Genomic DNA, 16,457 nt, shown 5'->3' with positions numbered 1-16,457 from the left:
CACTTCTATCATTGCCAACAGCCTTCTCTTAACTATTACAGCTTCTGAAATTTGGAAGGATCTCCTTGACCGTTTCTCTCAAAAAAATGCCCCACGCATTTTTGAGATTCGACGCACCATTGCTACTTTCACTCAAGACACTGGCTCTATTTCCACTCATTATACCAAACTCAAGGCTTTACATGATGAACTTGGTTCGTACCGCACCTTGCACGTGTAACGTCCTTGCCCCTCTCAATTCTCTTTTGGCTGAGGATTACCTCATGGACTTCCTCCAGGGTCTCAACGAGTCATATGCCACTGTCCGTAGTTATCTCTTATTAATGGATCCCCTACCCTCTATCAATCGAGCCTATTATATATCTTCTTGTACAAGAAGAGCATCAGCGTTCGCTCACTGATTCTTGGCTCCCGCAACCCGAACAGGCTGCCATGACAACTCACGTGTCCTTCCAATCCTCCTCCAAGGCTAACAATAACCCTACTCGGCCCAAGTATCATTACTCTCATTGTAATATGAATGGACATTCTGATTCTCAATGCTTCAAACTTCACGGGTATCCTCCCGGTTTTTCACGCAATGGTTCATCTACAAGTCGTGGTGGCTCTACCAAGGGTGGGCATGGATCTGGTTCATTCAATACCCATTCTGCTTATGCCAATATGGCAAACTCTCCACTAGATGACACTGCTGCCCCCACCACTAGTGGCCCTATACTCTTTACTCCAGAACAAGTGCAGCAAATCTTACCCTTACTTCTTTCTGGTAATCCGCATAGCTTGGCAAATTTTGCAGGTAGTTCCTACTGCTTTTCAACCTTTTCAAAACCTTGTTGGATTATCGACAGTGGTGCCACTAATCACATGGCTTCTGATTTATCCTTTTTTTCTTCTTACACTAAAGCTCATCCTAATTACCACATTGGCCTACCTACAGGTACTCACACTTCTGTAGCCCATACTGGTAGTGTTTCCCTTTTCTCCAATATTATTCTTCACAATGTTCTACATGTTCCCACTTTTAAGTTTAGCTTGTTATCTCTTAGCCAACTTACCACTAATCCTAATACCTCATCATTTTCTCTAATAATTCTTGTGTATTTCAGGATCAACAAACAATGAAGATTTTTGCGACGGATAGGAAACATGGTGGCCTCTATTTCTTGGACTCACCAACACCTTTCACCTCTACTACTATTTCTGGATCTCACTTTGACCTTTGGCATTGGCGTCTTGGGCACCCCGCTTTTTCCTTATCCCCAAAAATAAAAAATTTGGATGTTAACATTTCTTTTTCAAATAAGTGCACATGCACAATTTACCCATTAGCAAAACAAACTCGCTTACCATTTCCTACTAGCACCATTAGTACTACTTTTTGCTTTGAAATGATTCATGTAGATGTTTGGGGACCCTTTCGTATTTCAACTCATTCGGGTGCATGCTATTTTTTAACAGTGGTTGATGACTTCTCTAGAAACACCTGGATTTATTTGATGAAACACAACACTAATGTGTCTCCTTTGCTTCGTTATTTTTTGGCTATGGTTAATACCCAATTCAATACCCAAGTTTGTAAAATGCGTTCTGACAATGCTCGGGATTTTTTTAATAATCCTAACTTTGATTTTTTCCGTTCATTGGGTATAATACACCAATCTAGTTGTGTTCACACGCCCCAACAGATTAGCGTTGTAGAGTGTAAACACCAACATTTACTTACAATTGCCCGTGCTTTACATTTTCAAGCCAATTTACCATTATCTTTTTGGGGGGACTATATAATAACCGTTGTTTTATCATTAACCGTTTGCCCACATCAGTCCTCAATCACCAAACACCCAATGAGGTTCTCTTTCACAAAAAGCCTATTTTATCTAACCTTCGTGTGTTTGGTTGTCTCTATTTTGATCGCAACCCTTTGAAACATAAATTTGATCAACGTGCATCCCCTGGGATTTTTATTGGGTACCCCTACGGTCAAAAGGGTTATCGCATTTTTGACATCTCTACTGAAGTCATTTATGTTTCCCGGGACGTCCTCTTTCATGAAACTATTTTTCCATACAATACACTCACATCCACCCCTCCTACACCCTTCCTTCCTTTACCATCCACCGAACCCGACCCCGATTCCACCATACCCACACCACCACCTGCTCCTACCAACACCACTTCTTCCACCCCACCTCCCACCTAACCTCCTCTGCCTCCTAATACCACAGAACCCACACCACCACCTCTCACCGACCCCTCACCCGCCCTACCACCCCGCTCTCATGTCCGACCTGCATACCTAAAAGATTACCATGTTAACTTTCCTCGCAGAAGTTCTTCATCCACTATTGGTTCAGGTACATCTCATCCTCTCTCTCTTTATTTGTCTTATGATCGTTTTTTTTTCAACCTCACCTCTCTTTTCTCAGCTCATTATCTATCACTACTGAACTTGCAAATTTTACCAAAGCTATGAAATTCAAGGAGTGGCATGATGCTATGCATGTAGAAATTGTAGCTCTTGAAAACAATGCTACTTGGTCCATGGTTCCATTACCCCTTGACAAACGGGCTATTGGCTCTAAATGGGTCTACAAAATTAAACGTCATTCTAATGGTTCCATTGAACGTTACAAAGCCCGTCTTGTGGCCAAGGGGTACACACAGATTGAAGGAGTTGACTATCACGATACCTTTGCTCCAGTAGCAAACTTGGTTACCGTTCGCACGCTTCTTGTCATTGGTGCTGCCCGTGGATGGTCCTTCCACCAATTGGATGTGAATAATGCCTTTTTACACGGGGATCTTACTGAAGAAGTGTACATGACTCCTCCTCCTGGTCATCGTCGAAAGGGGCAGCACCTTGTATGTCGCTTACAAAAGTCTCTCTATGGGCTTAAACAGGCTTCTCGAAATTAGTTTTTCAAATTTTCACAGGTCTTACTATAGTTTGGCTTCAAGCAGTCCCAAGCTGACCATTCCCTTTTTTTCATGCATCGATCAACATGACACTTCGGTATTTATCCTTGTGTATGTTGATGACATAGTCATTACCGGTTCTGCCATCTCCTCCATCAACAAAGTCAAGGATTTTATTTGTCAGACCTTCAACACTAAAGACGTAGGGATCCTCAAATACTTTATTGGCATTGAAGTAGCCCATTCCTGATCGGGTCTCTATATTTCTCAACGCAAGTATACTCTAGACATCCTTGTGGATTGTGGCCTAACTGGATCTCAGCCTGTTGATTTTCCTATGCAACAAAATATGAAGTTATCTGATTCCGAGGATGAGCTAATTTCAAATCCCTTTATTTATCGCCAGATGGTTGGCCATTTAATTTATCTTACGGTTACCCGGCTCGACATTGTGTACACAGTGAGCATCTTGAGTCAATTCATGCATCAACCGCGTCAATCTCACTACGATGCAGGTTTACACCTATTGCGCTATCTCAAGGCTACCCCTAGGCAAGGCATTTTTTCCCCTAAACAATCGGACATTTCCTTGAAGGCTTACTATGATTCTGATTGGGCTGGTTGCCCTATGACTTGGAGATCCACCACTGGTTATTGTATTTTTATTGGTTCTGGTCCCATCTCCTGGAAGACCAAGAAACAAACCACGGTTTCTCGATCCTTGGCAGAAGCAGAATATCGTGCTATGGAGGTTGCTACATGTGAGCTTACATGGCTCTCTTATTTGTCACATGACATGGGTATCTCTACTGCTGCTCCGATCCCTCTTTATTGTGATAATATGGAAGCCCTTCACACTGCCGCTAATCCGGTCTTTTACGAATGCACGAAGCATATTGAAATAGATTGTTATGTGGTTCGTGACAAAGTCCAGCAGAGGTTTCTTTGTCTGGCCAAGGTTTCCAGTCAAGATCAATTGGCCGACTTATTCACCAAATCTCTTGGCTGTGAGCAATTCCAAAATCTACGGTCCAAATTGGGCATCTCCAATCTTCATGCTCCAACTTGAGGGGGAGTATTAACGCACGTCCAACTCATTCCTCATCATCCAGCTCACTCCCTCATCTCCTCCTCAATCCCCTTTCATCGAATCGTGTAAATATAGGATTGTAATCTTATTTGAATTCTTTCTATTCTATCCCTTACCCAATATAGGAAGTTGTAATTATCTTGGAGAGATTTTCTCCACTGATTTGTAATCAACTATGTATATAATCATACGATGAGTCAATGAAGAAGTAAGAAAATCATTCCACAAATTCTGGTTTTATCATCTTATCAAAGTATTTTTATTATTTATAGCATTTGTTAGTTAGACTTAGACTGTTCATTCAGATGGCTTTGATGGTAGACAGTTTTTATTATTGGATGATCAATGAGACCCCACCCCATCAAGGTAACCTTTCCTTCCTTGACTGACGAGCAACTATCTTCCACATTGCACCTATTTTTGGATTTGATCGGACGTGTTGTCCTCATCATCATTGATCATTTTTGCAAATTTCAGTTTTCAATCAAATCATATTTTCCCATGTGGGGGATATATAATAGCTTCAGAACTTTGTTGAAAATTCAACTTTGCCACCTTCAGGTCAATTTTGCTTCATTGAAATACAAGCATATAAATCCTATCATGGTGCATTATATGATATTGAGATGATACCCGATCCAGATTCAATTGATCCGAGTGGAGGGATTCTCATCCAATAATCTGACCAAAAGGCAAACCATCAAGGAAGCCTACTGGTGTGAAAAACATTTTTCTATGAAAATTCCCAGACCATCAAGAAAGCCTTCAGGGTTGAAAAACATTTTCCCATGAAATTCCAAATATAGGGAGCACTTCTAAGGCCCCACCCCGACCCCCCAAACATACATTACTAGAGGTTCAGTACCTTTCACTCTAGTTTGGGAAGGAATCAATCCCTTAAAAAGGTAACATTTCATTTGCATTATTCAAATATAAAAGCCACAGGGATGAGTACATGGTTGTCTTCCATTGTCACGCTTAGATTATATAAGCCACATTCCATCATAGTGCAGCAACCACTCATGTCATCCCACTAATATCACCATCACTATCCAGACTGCTACGGGCAGCACCAGGTACTTGCTGATACAAAGTGAGTAGGGGATTCATAACCAATTCCTTCATTACTTTACCTCTTCTATTTCATTGTTTTTATATGGTTTAAGTGCTGGGACCATAGTTCTTTATGAAGTAAAAGCTGAAGAATCTGAAATCATTTCGCTTGGAAAGCTGACTCAAGAATGATCATTTTTCATTTTTATCATCTTTTGTTACATGAAAATAGAATGAACACAGCCCAATCAGTTTGTGCCATCCCTTAGTATCCCCAATCAAATTAACCGAGTTACATTAACAGGATTACACAATAAACAAAACCAATTCCACGTGATTGCTGCATACTGTTCTACAGTTTTCTGGAGCTCCAGTTTGAGTACTGTATCCTGTTAATCCTTTTCGGAGTCTGACACAGCCGTCGCTTGCTTCATTGATTAATATGTACGAAACATAAAAATCTCCTTCCATTACTTCCATTCAGCCTCCTGTCAGATGATGTCCCAATCATGATTCATTTTGAATCAAATGTAGTTGATATTTCCTTCTATAGTTTGAGCTCATCACACTCTGAAAATATATATCCGCGACCATGAAAAGAATTCTTCGGCTTTACCTGGCTTTGAAGTGGTTCATGCCATGAAAGAAGATTACAGCCCATCATCTGAAACGCTTACTTGTCGGGTGATTTTCACGTATGCATCCTGGAAGAGGGTTTGCATAGAAACTCTCCTCCAGCTTTGGAAACTCTCCAGGCTCCCTGAGATATGGACCTCCAATTCGATCTTTATGAAGCTTTTTCACCTTTGAACTGAATTTCTTCCAATTGATCTTTCCTTCATCAAATTCATCAACAAGTTTCACAAAATTTTGCCTGCATTATTTACAAGATTAAGCAATATCAATATAAAATATCTTATAATGAGAGAATGAGAACCACCCATTAAGTGGCACTTTCCAGCTATATCTGAAGTGTATATAGAGCATTTGTTCTTCAAACACCGGTAAGCGTTATGTTGCAGATTCACAACCCTGAATAGAAAATCTCACTTGTCACCTATAAAAGTCCCCATCCACCAATTGCATTTAATCCCAAATATATTATCTTTCCTAATCCTGAAATAACCTATCCAACAACAACCCAAAAGTTGCTAACTAAAACAAAAGTATCTGTACATGTCCTCGCCAAAATTCCCCTATCTCACTCTCTACTTCATGCACATAAGCATGCATTTAACAAGTTAAACCAACGACTTCTCAAATTACCACCCCTACCAGTTTTCAAAGGGCAATGCCACAGCAACTCAGCAAATAATCACAATAAACCTAAGGTACTCTTTTAACAAAATAATTTCTTTTTTTTTTTTTTAATGAAAATTGACACAATTACTAATCCTAGATCAACCATCTGGTTATACATTTTCTGAATCATTTTCAACATATGCACCGCATGTAGTTATCCACTTATCCCTAATTAGATTGTATTTTGCAGCTCTGATATCGTAGAAGAATGCTATCACAGTAGAAAACATTTACTAGAATAAGTTTAAAAGTAAAGGGTTAATAAGAATAATACCTGTCTGGGCTGATGGTTTTCTTGAAGCCCTCAAAGCGTCTATGACCTTGCACAGCTTTTGCCATATTCCCGTCGTAGGTGTAAACAAAAACATCACTCTGAAGGGCAACAACATAGTCCAAACCTGCGAGCATGTTTTGGTGATTTCTGAAAGAGTTCAACTCTTCTTCTGTAGAGAGAGTGGAATGGGAGTAAATGTTTGGGAAATCGTCCCTAAGAAAATGCATACTTCCAATCCCATAAGCTTCCCCAGCTACTAAGTAAATCCTGGTGCTTGATGGGAAACCCAAACCTCTGAGCAGAAGGGAAGTCTCCCTTGGAGTCAAGGGACAACCCCCAAGCTTCCTCCTCTCAGATCCATCAATCTCCTTCTCCTTCCAATGATTAACTTCATAACGCATCCTCCGGAGCTCATCATCTTCCTCCGTTGTTAAATTATGACTGCATCCAGTAAACGCCAGCATATCCTTCTCATACCTTAAATAGGAAAAGGAAAGAGGTCGGAAATGAGTATAAGATATATTCCATCTTACAAGCTTATTGCTTTTGTCATATTCAAGCAAGTATGATCCAATGTAAGTCCAAAAGGGAGAAAGATAAGTAAATAGTGTATAAAATGAACAACAGACATTCTTGGGAGCACTAGATGCCATTCAAAATTCATTGTCTAGTTTACTGCACTTTAATCAGGTATCTTTTGCAGCAACTCATCAACATTTTAGAAAATTTGTCATAAAAATATGACCTTGATTTTGAAGCCTTTTTTTGAAAAATCAATCATACGGCTTTATCCCTTGAATCCTAAAACAGCACATCAGAGGTTGGTACAGGCTATTTGTACACCCTTCCCCAAAAGTTATGATCTTCAAAAAAAATTCCCTAATTTTTATCTGTTCCTTAAAACATCTCACTGGGCCCTTTTTTTGGGGTGGGGTGGGTTAAATGGGTAATATATCACTGTTTCTGTTATGTCTTATCAACTGATTCAGATTCTGTGAAAATTAAACAGTTCTAACATGAAATTTACAAAAAGAAAAAAAAAAACGAAATACAAAATCCTACCACTCTGACTTCACAACCAAATGCCTACTTTCTAGCAATTTTGATTGTCTTAACTCTTAACTGAGACAATCAACTCAACATCGGACCAGATCTGAGGCTCAGCCTGAGGTCCTAAACCCAAGCCAAAACAAATTTAATTCGATAACATAGAACGCTAATGTAGCCCAAAGACTGTTGTACTGTAGAGGTAAACCAGAGGATATTGTACTTGCATTTCAGAAATACAGGATTCCACAGCCAACAGAAAAGGTACACAATAATCATTGACTGCCTTAGCTTCACTTGATGCTAACCCAACTCGAGTTGGACAAGATTGCCTCAGGTTGGGCAGGACTGATCTGGGTTAGATCCGTCAAGCATGGTCAATTTACTTAAAAAGCAACACCCTAACCACTGGGCCAACAGCTTCAATTCTTACATTCTTCAACAGAAATATGCATGTTATAATAGGTAATACACATGCCATCAGGCTCGGTCAGGTTGCCCAACTGGACAAGTAAACATGCAAGCCTGACAGAAACTGCAGCCCCAGTTCAGGTCTGAGCGAGGCCGTAGGGCAACTAGTTAAAAATTACACATGTATTGTAACCTCAAAAGCCCTTTCCTTCCTTTTTTTTTTTGGGTGGGGGGCATGTGTGCAGGGGAGCAACCTATCCTAATTTACCTTAAATGGAGAGCTATATAAGGGCTTCCATTCTCGTGCATCCTCAAAACCAAGGTGTTCCCAAGTTCTTCAATTTGTGCTGAATATTTCAATGCCCTGTAGTTCACATGACACCTCAGCTTTTGTATGTATTTCGGCAGTCCATTATTGGCAAGTCTAGAATCAGTATGAGTGAAGTACAGAACTTTGTGCTGCTTCAGAAGTGGGAGGATCTCCGATTTATAATAACTGACCTGAACAAAAGCAACTGGCATATTTATGTTGTCTCTCAGACAATGTAACAAGAAGATGAATAAACAGGATGGAGTGGTGGTACCCAATGTCAGGGATGCTGATGCATCTCCTCTCAACACCAAATGTTTAATTTGTGTATGTGGCCATGGATGGAGGTTGTCTGATGATTGCCAACCTCATCCATGGCAATACCCCAAGAATTGCATCAATCAGAGAGTCAGAACCCATCTGAATAATGAATTTTTCAGAAGAATGTGGATACTTCGTTGGGAGTCCAACAGAATGCCGCCCCCCACCCCCCAAAAAAAAAAAAAAAAAAAAAAATTCAGGACAGCCCATCAAAGTGCTGATCTGTTGATTAGTCGTGTCAACGAATTGTAGGTAGAGAGGGGAAGAAACTTTCAAAAAATATTAAACGATAAATTCAATAAATGGTGTTTACCTTTGACCAGGATATTGGGGTCTTTGTCAAAGGTTCAATTCCAGCATAGTCAGGTGGTAATGTCTCAACTATGTGGACATCATCTTTCAATCTCCCTATGAAGTGTTTCCAGTCAAAAAGGTCTTTGAAACCACTGTAAATAACACAAGAACAATCTATTAGGTTCTGATATAATTAACTAGCCTGCTTACCATTTAAAGATCTTATAGACCTATGAAGCTGGAAAACTATCACTATCACTGAAGTTGTGTAGTAACTATAGGATGGAATCACCATAGAAATATAATTTTGTTTAATATGAAAACATATCCAAGCAAATTAAATAGATCCTACCTAATAATTATTACTAATGTAGACCCAATAAGCTACGAAAAACCAAGTCTGACCGCATTCAAAAAGAACTACATGAGTCAACTAAAACTTGATTTTGACTTGTGTTCACACTGAATTGGATGTCTGAAAATTTGTGAATATTCTAGATTTTCTTCAATATGTTCATTGACTTCGGAAAGAATTTGAATAAACCGTAGATAATATTGGCTGAAATAACTTAATTAAAAAAAAGAAAAGAAAAGAAAAGGGAAACTCTTCTTCACACAATTAGATTGAATGGCCCAAACCCAATAGTAAGTCACAAAGGAACCTTTCATCAGCCCAGTAGGAGGTGTTATCAAGTGAAGGTAGGACAAGTGCTGCTTTGATGATCTTAGCAACAGCAACCATATCACATATCTGCACTCTAAAAATATTTATTAATCAGTAACTAGTTGCTATTAACATTGTAAGAGCATCCTATCTGAATCATCAGAATAAATAATAACCAGACCCCAAATCTCATCTGATTCAAGCCACCATTTGCATTTACAAGAAGGTAACCATTTGTGTTAGCATCCAGCTCTGCAAAAGAGAAAAGGAAGAGAAGGACAAAAGAACAGAAATAGAGAAGCTCAGAATCTTATGAAAGGGATGCATAAGGATTAATAAGGATCTAAAATTATGGTTGCTTACTTTTGTGACCCTTTGGATGGCCAATGCACCGAGTGAAATTCTCACTGTTGGGCTTGGACCAAATATCTGACTACTGAAAGAGAGCACTCAATCACACAAGCAACAGATGTACTTTCCAAGTGACCAAGAAACAAACAATGTGTCACAAAATCTGGATCTAAGACTTACTTCAAGTATACTGTTTTGGCTGTCGACTACACCTGATACTACTGTCTTTAGGGTTCGTTCAACATCACTTCCACCCTCCCTATGTACATGTTGATGAGTTTGACCAATGATGGGGGTGTCAGACAAATCCTGGTCACAGAACATAAGAAATTAGGTAAAACAAAACATGAAAATAATTTATCCCTCCCCTCTCCACCCCAAAGGGAAAACACACACACAAACAAAAATTGTAGATAAGAAGAATGCAAAGAATGGATAAAGCGGAGGCATGCTGAATACTCAAGTGATCAGATTAAAGTAAAAGCATGCTTCTGTCAGATAAGGATAGAGGCAGAGGCATTGTTTGGAAAATGCTTTCCTGAATTGACTCATAGGGACCAACACCTTTGACTCAACTCATGGTCAGTACACCCTTGGTCACTGGATCATGACAATACAACCAACTCAAGCAGAGGCATTGTTTGGAAAATTCTTTCCTGAATTGACTCATAGGGACCAACAACTTTGATTCACTCATGGTCAGTACATCCTTGGTCACTGGATCTTGACAATACAACCAACTCATTGGTAAATTAAGTCATGAGATCATGCACAATGTTTTTAGCATACGAATCCCACCAAATATAGAAACAAGTAAAATAGAACTAAATATAAATAGACAGCAGAAACAAAGTCGATCACATAAGTAGTAAACTAGTCCCAAGTCCTAAGAATCACAACTAATAAAAAACAGCCTCAGAAATACTGTTCTGCCATTCCACTATCTGGAGCTTTGTCTTCTTTCAAAAAGTAGGCTATCAGGTCATTAGGGTTATCGTAAATGATCAAAGAAAGTTAAGCATCACTCTCAACTGTTTTTGAGGTGTACTGAAAGTGATTCCCCACGAGCTCTAGCACCCTAGGGTGGACTCACTATGGCTTTTCGAGAGCAGCAGGACCCTCACAATATCATTCTGTGTTCTTCTTGGCCATTTTGTATCCTTTTATACTGTAAAGCCAGTTTAACTTGCATTACTAAATCACACCTCACGATTGGTGCAGCCACTGGTCTTAATGGCACATGAGCAAACCAGATCCTAGTTAGTGCCTGGGCCTGGAATTGCAACACATTCAGTTTGAAGCTTGTATATATTCTCTGTGCATTGGAACCAAAAGTGAAACACTGGTCCCTTATGATAGAGAGCTCTTCAGGACGGTTTAAGGATTGAAGCACAACTGAATTGGTACTCTCAACTGTTCCATTTTTGGTAGTTATGAACTTTATCTATTTATTTATTTCCTTCCATTTCTTTTTTTGTTGGTTGGGGTTTGGGTAGAATAGAATTTGCTGGAAACCCCCCCCCCCCCCCCAAGAAAAAAAAAGAAGGTCCCTCATTAATCCATTCGTCTCCAATCCATAGTTGCAAGAAGGTTTCAACAATGCCTTTCCAAGTAAACTTCAATAACTTCTATTTAATGGAGAAAAACCCCAACTATTGCATATTATTGTAAGTATGAGCTACTACATCTCATTTTCCCAGCTTCAGAGAACTTGTATAATCAGAGGACAAGAACATTGAACAGAAGGAACGTTAGTAGTTCAATATAAACAATCTACAGCACAACATACTTTCATAGAGCCTCCACCTACCCATCTCCACCCCCCCCCCCCGAACGACCAAACCTCAGTTTCAGGGAATAAAAAGAACTCAGAGACTTCTGGAGGAAAAAGGGAAAAAGAAAAAGAGGAGAAATTGTAAACCCCAATCTCGCCACTCCCAAAGAAAAGAAAGAGGAGAAATTGAGTACCACCTTCCCCCTTTGGGGGGGGAGGGAAATCATGCAGATAAACATTTCAATGTCTTTTATTTCCAACTTCCAGAAGAAGAAGAAAACGTTTCGTATTTCGAAATTTTTAATTAATGATCACCGTGGAACAATAAATGAATTAAGGGTTGAAATTTGGGTAGGGGATGGATGGTTAGCCCACCAACAAACTGAATTTAGCCAGTGGACATTAAATCTTCTTGCTTTCTTGGTATATAGTTACACTAAGATCATAACCAGTAACAGAAGCAAAAACAATGGCTTCTAGGCGGAGGAAGAAGAAGAAGAAATGAAGCAGGAAGTAGTGTTGAATGTTGACGGACTAACCACAGAAGACCCTTCTTGTTCAACAGAAGCTCCAAACCACCCGTTTGCGCATATCTTCAGAGTACCCAAGAACAAGCAGAAAGCACAGAACACCAAGAACATCCAGTGTCCCAGCCTCCTCTTCTCCCGAAACAAATCAACAACATGAACTTGCTGATTCTGAATGTGGGTCTGCTTCCTCCCAGAAGGTGAGTCCAACCCATCATGAAAAGTCGGGTAAATTGAGGTTTCAGAACTTGGGGAGTTGAGTAGGAGATCTATCTCGTGTTGGGTATTGTGATTGTTATTGCCATTGTTGTTTCGCTTGAAGGAGTGGGCTCTTCGAGTCATAAGTCCCAAAAATCGTGGGCTATTCACTCTCTGAGAGACGTTATCACTGTTACAGTGTTGTTGTTCCTGGAATTCCATACCCTGACAAGAAGATCAGACCGAGCATTAATGGCTGACGAGATGAGCGATGGACATCAGGACATCAGCATAACAGAACTACTTCCAAGCATTTTGCTATCATGGTTTCTTTAATCTTTATCGACTCTTGACGGTTTTTTTATGTTTCTCTCTTCTCTCCCCTTCACCACAACAGAACCACTTCCCAGCAGTTTTCGATTCAATGCTGCTTGTATGGAATCGACTAGGCTCCCTTCTTCCTTTGATTCAACCAGAGAAAGGGTCATTAGTTGTTACTAAAATTCCAATTGTCAGTTTTATGGATCCACAGATCACGGTATTTAATCATTTAATCCTCAGTTGTCTGGATAAAATTTAGCTGCTATCGCTACCCCTACGTGGCACTGAAGGTTTTAAAACCCGGAATCGGTCCCTGCTGATTCGCGATTCGAATCAGAATCGGCTGGAATCGGTCTCATAAACCCTAGAATCGGCCTGAAAGAACAGAAATCAGGGAATATGGGATGAAAATTTCGAATCAGAATGGAAAAAATTGGAATCGGAATCAATATCAGTCTCGATCTGATTCACTGATGTTTGAAACCCTAATGACATCGCCTCAATGGCTGCCATATGTATACCTCCAATATTTAAGGTTAAACCTAATCTAACAGAACCTGTGTTGAAAACTCTCACAGTTACAGTAAAACATAAATCAAACTTTTTCAAAAAACCTTCATCTTTTGAAATCGTTATCCCCTCCAATTCGCTGCCCCCTTCAATTCCTCCAATTCCTCACATGGGGGCAAAAATAACCACCCTATCCATGCCCAAAAACACTGCCCAAGGTAGGGTCCACACCCCCTATTAGAGGAATTGGAGGAATTGGAGGTGCCTACAAATTGGAGGTGATAATTTTTCCCATCAGCCGTTCCCCCTTCCTCTTCTTCTTTAGCGTACACACCTCCTCCCTCACCCTACATTGCTACCCTGCCCTGTCTTGTCTTGCAGCCTTGCAATAACACCCCTTCCCCTTTCTTCATCCCAACCCACCGCCCACCCTTTGTTATTCCAAAATAAAATTTTTATTTTCGAAGGGGACAATAGAAGTATGTGCTATCTTTTTACCTGAAATCTATCTAAATATCTTCTACCCATTCAAAAACCTAGTGTGCACCTCTCTCTTGGAGCACTATTGTTGAATAAACTATGTAAAACCTAGTTGAAATATAGTTATTGAAGAAAACTAATAATATACTCGATCTTGCAAAACTATATTGATCGTCTATCAGCAACATAACTAAAAAGATGAGAGAAAAACAACAAAAAGAAAACCCCCTAATTGCTAACATCAACCTAGTAATATAAGACCCAACCAAATTAGCCAATCTTTATTAACACGATCACAAACTGATATATGACCAATATTCTATCTATAAATTTCTAAAAACCTACTTGGATTCACAAGATCCGGTATTGTTGGGGTTTATCTACAAGGTTCAACCAAGTACAATTTGAACCTTGAATTAGTAATCTACTATATTAAAATTGAAGAACATAGAAGTAGCACCAGAAAACAAATCAAATGTATAGACCAGATTCAAAGCTTCAGCATTGATCGGCAGAATAGGAGGTAGTAATTCAGATTCAGCAATTCTAACACGTCAGCTCAAAAACAGGTTTCCCTTAATGTGAAGAAGAATGTGAGATTTGCGTTAATTAATTTTTGGGTTTTTTTTATTATTTGTGTTTGACCTTAGATAAAAAGGTAAATCAAAAATTAAAAATTAATTAACGATGAGAGTAAAGAAGATTGTTCTCTTAGATTGGATTTCAACCTTAAATATTGGAGGTAAGAACGGCAAACAGCTTTGACAAACTAATTTGGGGAGGGTTTTTTTTTTTGGGTAAAGAATTTGGGGAGTTTGGGTTTGGTCTGAGAAGTGATATAATAATGTGGCAAGTAGACAGACACCTGAGAAGAACAATTTTTAACCCAAAAATAATCATGGCTTCATGTTCATGGGGTTAGCAGTTAGTTTGAGCCAAACCAAACCCCAGAGAAGTGAGTGGGTTCGTTGGATTGAGTTGAGTTGCTTCAAGTATTGTAGACAGTAGTGATATTATTATATCTTCTTTTAGCTCTAATTATCCTCCTTCCTGCAAATTGAAGTTAAAAATAGGATTCTTAGGTGATAAGGTAGAGACATCTGTCAGTTTTCCCTCTTATAATCCCTAATGTGTTATCTTTTTCTTCTTTGTCGTACATTTTCGTTTGCAGTGGATGCTTAGTAAGTAGGGTTTTTTTAACTGTCTAAATGGTCATAAAAAATTAGTTGCTAGTTGCTACCAGTCATTCTGTCCATGCTTTCTTCCTTATCCACCTAGTCAAGGGAGAGAGCGAGAGAGAAAGTTGAGAAACAGTTATCTTAGATGTACTACGTTGAACTTATAATAAGAATCCTGAGCTTAAAAAAATGCCCAATTAAAATGAGGGGAGAGGGATAGGGACACTGCCAGCATGTGGTGGGCGGCACCAACGGCGGCAGGGATTGGGCATCATATAATAGGAGAGGTAGGGGGTCATTATATACACAGCAGGCGGTGTACCCAACCTTTACCCTAATAGAAAATATGATTTACACTTATTTAAGGAGAAAGTTTTCATCCACCCTCGGTTCACCCACCATCGTAGGATTCACAAGAAATAATTTTGCTGCTACCTGGGTTGCAAGAATGTTTCTGCTACCCAGGTTTGTAGCGATAGAAATGGAATAATCCACCTCTTCTTCGGGTTCATAAATACCCTCCTAAATTTTGGTATTTTTTAAACTATCCTTTTAGATTCCGCTTCTTTGGCTGTAAACTGGGTAGCAGCTAGCAAGAACAGCAACCCAAATAGCAGCTAAATTTCATCCTTATAAACCTCTATAGGATTTCAGTATGTTTCCAAACCGTAGGTGGAAGAAAACTTGGTCCGTGCAAGGAGAAAGCCAGGTTCAGGATTTGTAGTAGGTCTTTAGAAAATACCCTTGTACGCTGCCTCCCTACTGTTTTATCTCAAACTGCTGGATTAGATATTCACAATCTTGATTGCAACATAGTATTTTGCAATCTTTGGCCATATAGTAGTAGGCCCCACTGTTTTACATTTCTTTTCACTTTTGTCGAGGCTCAGTTTATTTCAGCAAATAAATTTACATGTGAAAAATTTTCGTGAAAGTAAATTTCACATAATTAAAAGTGTTAGTTTTTTTTTAAAGCAGAAGCCCCGCGAAAGGAGAGAGTTTATTCTTCCTCAACAGGGAGACAAATTTTGTTACAATAGACGCGAGACACTTAGGATATGATTTCCCTCATCAACCAAACTCAAAAAAACAAACAGCTCATTTAGCAATATTATGGGCACAAAAATTACACTTTCTTGGAATAAAGAAAAACTCACAACTGTGGAAGCCTTGTTGAAGATGCTAGATATCTTGGACAACTGACGAGATCGACACGTTTGGCAGCCAATAAGAATGAATAATATCCTCAATAAAGACCTGGCAGTCTAAGAACAATGCAACCTTGTGATAACCCTTTGACTTAGCCAATTCAAGACCAAGTCTCAAGGCAAGGGCTTCACCGACCAAAGCAGGAGCTGGGGCCAAATGATTTGAAGTTATCCAACAGATTCTTTTTGCTTCATTGACAGCAATGCACCCTATTCCCATTGCTTTTG

The 16,457-nt window shown here is 39.4% G+C and overlaps 1 pseudogene; it reads right to left on the bottom strand.

Moving 5' to 3' along the window:
• Positions 1-5,241: 5,241 nt before the first annotated feature.
• LOC122654820 lies at positions 5,242-12,769 on the bottom strand (annotated as a pseudogene).
• Positions 12,770-16,457: the final 3,688 nt, after the last annotated feature.

The sequence above is a fragment of the Telopea speciosissima genome, chromosome 3 (genome assembly GCF_018873765.1).
Source record: "Telopea speciosissima isolate NSW1024214 ecotype Mountain lineage chromosome 3, Tspe_v1, whole genome shotgun sequence".
Taxonomy (NCBI): Eukaryota; Viridiplantae; Streptophyta; class Magnoliopsida; order Proteales; family Proteaceae; genus Telopea; species Telopea speciosissima.
This window is presented reverse-complemented; position numbering and strand designations above follow the sequence as displayed.